This window comes from Elephantulus edwardii, unplaced genomic scaffold, assembly GCF_000299155.1.
Source record: "Elephantulus edwardii isolate Elephantulus edwardi_28Jun2011 unplaced genomic scaffold, EleEdw1.0 scaffold00001, whole genome shotgun sequence".
Lineage (NCBI taxonomy): Eukaryota > Metazoa > Chordata > Mammalia > Macroscelidea > Macroscelididae > Elephantulus > Elephantulus edwardii.
This window is the reverse complement of record NW_006399751.1, coordinates 24,610,579-24,614,090: the sequence shown is the minus strand read 5'-3', so window position 1 is coordinate 24,614,090 and position 3,512 is coordinate 24,610,579.

The window sequence follows — 3,512 nt, the reverse complement described above, 5'->3', positions numbered from 1 at the left end:
TTTGTCTGAAGGAAAGATACATACCCCAGCTGTGCCCACAGCTCCCTGGACTGTCCTGTGGCATCCATCTAGGTGAGCTATTCAAACTGTGTGGCCCAGCAGAAAGAGTGCAGCTGCCGTATCCTGACCTCATGCACCTGAGAGACCTCTTTGGCCCATTGGGTGCAGACCCACACACTATGGGGACGGTTGAGCTGGCCTCCCTAATATGGGATATTTCTGGAGTGGAAAATAGTGATTTCTTCCCACATTAGAGAAGGTAGTTTGCAGAGCAGGGAAGGAATCCTGTGGGGAGAGGAACTTAGAGGTAGACTGAAGAAGATGTGCTGCTGGCAGATGAAAAGTCAACATTAAATGTGTTGGATTAAAAAAAGAGAGAGAGAGACTGTCCCCTCTAGCTCAGTGCTATCATATCCTACTGGCATAATGGCTACTGTCAGACTCCTGGTTAAAACAGAGATCATGAAAAAGAGGACCAGTAAATTCACTCAGCACCAGTCAAATCATTACATAAAAATTAAGCATAATCGGCACAAGCTCAGAAGCACTGACAGCAGAGTCCAGAGAAGATTTAAGAGCCCATTCTTAATGCCCAACACCGATTACTGGAGAAGCAAAAAAACAATGCACATGCCCAGTGGCTTCTGCAGATTCCTGGTCCCTAATGTCAAGGAACTAGAAGTGCTGTTTATATGCAACAAAATTTACCACACTGAGGTTGCTCACAATGTTTCTTTCCAAAACTGTAAAGCCATTGTGGAAATTGCAGCTCAATTGGTCATCAGGTTCACCATCCTGATACCAGACTGCACAGTGAAGAAAAGTAATAGAAAGCTTCTTTGCGCATTTTATTGGTGCTAAGTAAAACCACAGAAACTTCCCAAAGAAAGAAAATAGAAATTGAAGTCAGTAGTATGTTAAAAATACTGTGCGTGATTTGAAAAGTATCCAAAAAGCTTATAATGCATGCTAGTTTTTCATTAGGGAGCTTGGAAAACTATTTCACTTTATTCTCATAATTATTTTTGCCATTTGAACAGCATTAACTCCATTTTACTCAAGGGAAAAGTTGTTTTGGTTGTGTTTTTTTTTTCTTTCCTGTACTATTAACCAAAATCAAAGAATATTTTATTAAAAAGGGGGAGAGTCTGAATTATGTGTTAATTATGTACCAGTAAAAAGTGTCTGGTGTTTTTGGCAGTTGCTAACCCATAAATAAGGAGATTGAACCCATAAACTGAGAAAGACTGAGGCAGACAACTGCCATCAAGATTTAAAGAATTAAAAACCCTGTGTGCAGTTCTACTCTATACTATAGGATTGATGTTGGGTCAGAAATGGATTCCACGAGTTTGACTTGGATGTTCTAATCACCATGCTAAAGGCTTTACATGGATTATGTTACTTAACATGGGCAATTCTGGGGTTGGGGGGGAAGAACAGGTATCTTTATCAACTCTAGAGATGACAAAATTCAGCCTTATGGTCAAATTGGATAATGCACTGTTGTCTCCATGCTAATGCTGTTGTTTGTTGCTAATGTTGTTTGTAGTTGCCTACGAGTGGAGCATGAATCATAGAGACCCTATAAACAACAGGTCTGAACCCTCACCTATCCAGTACCATATTCCTGCCACACTTGACCCCATTCGTTTAGTCATTGTGTCAGTCTCACTGAAGGTCTTCTTCTCCTTCTCCAATCCTCCACTTTTGTATGCATAATATCCCTCTCCAAATAATAGCCTCTCCTAGGACTCCAATGTGTGTGAGATGAAGCTCTGTTATCTTTGCCTCCATGAAGCATTCTGGATGCACTTTTGCCAAGACATATCTGCTTGTTCTTTAGACAGTCCATGGAATATATTCAGCACTTTTCTCCAATACCAGAGCTCAAAGATATCAATTCTTCTGTCATCTCTATTCATTGTCCACCTCTCAGATGCACAGCAAGTGTTAAAAAAAACAAAACAACAAACAAGTCTGAATCAGATGCACTGTAGCCCTTAAACTGACATAATTGCTTCTCAATAATTTGCAAAGACCTTTGATTGAAGACTTTCCCAGGCAATACACCTCCTAATCTCCTGAGTGCTGATTCCAAGGTTTCTGACTGTGAATGCAAGTCAGAAGAAGTCATTGACAGTCTCAATCTATCTACCTCTATCATGATGTTCTCTATCAGTCCTGTGGTGAGAATTTTTGTTTTCTTGATATGGAGATATAATCATATTGAAGACAGTATTCTAACAATAGTCACAAAATGGACACTAACAGCAGGAACAACAACTTTAACCCAAATGCTGAAAGGATCCATAAGGCAAAAATACAATAAAATAATACAAGTATGTAAGTACAAATAAAATTGTTGACAACTTCAATTTTCTAATAAATATTGAACACTGCTTCTATAACTATTACATAAACTTTTAAGTCACCATCAAAGTTTCACTACTTTTCTTATATATTAAGTTATACATCTTTTAATAAGCTTTAAGCATTCACTTAGTTATAGAAATGTATTACAGAAGAAGGCCTTTTTGAGCATAAAATGCTGCAACCATTATGAAAGGCAGTATGGCAATCCCACTACTGGGAATGTTGTTGTTGTTAGGTGCTGTCGAGTCGTTTGCGATTCATAGCAACCCTATGTACAACAGCCCTAAATCCTGCCCTATCCTGTACCAGTTGCACTGCCTCTGACATACCCATCCCGATTACCCCAGTCACTGAATCAGTCCACCTCATAGAGGGCCTTCTCCTCCTGCACTGTTCCTCCACCCTCCCATACATGATGTCCCTCTCCAAGGACCTATCCCTCCTTACAACATGTCCAAAGTATGTCAGACAAAGCCCCAAAATCCTTGCCTCCAACGAATACCCTGGTTTAACCCTCTTCAGGATGAATCTGTTTTCCTAGCAGACATTCAATACTCTTCTCCAGCACCACAGCTCAAAGGCATCAATTCTCCTTCTGTCCTCCCTAGTCATTGTCCAACTCTCTGATGTATAACAAGTGATTGCAAAGACCATGGCCTGTATCAGACGCACCTAAGTCTCCAGAGACATACCTTTGTTCTTGAGTACTTTAGAGAGGTCCCTAACAGCAGAGGTCCCTAACAGCAGACTTTCCCATCGCAATACGTTTTTTTTTATTTCCTAGCTGCTGGTGCCAAGAGTGTTGACTGTGGAGCCGAGCAAACTGAAGCTGTGAACAATCTCAATCTCTTCGCCACCTATCCTGATGCTGCCAATTGGTCCAACGGTGAGAATCTTTGTGTTCTTGACATTGAGTCTCAGTCCATACTGAAGGCTGCAGTCCTTGAGCCTCTGCAGCAAGTGCATGAGGTCTTAGTTTTAGCAAGCAGGGTTGTGTCATCTGCATAACGCAGATTGTTGATAGATCTTCCACCAATCTTGATGCCACACTTCTCCTCATAGAGCCCAGCCTCTCAGGTAATCTGCTCTGCATAGAGGTTGAAAAGGTATGGAGATAGGACACATCCCTGGCATAC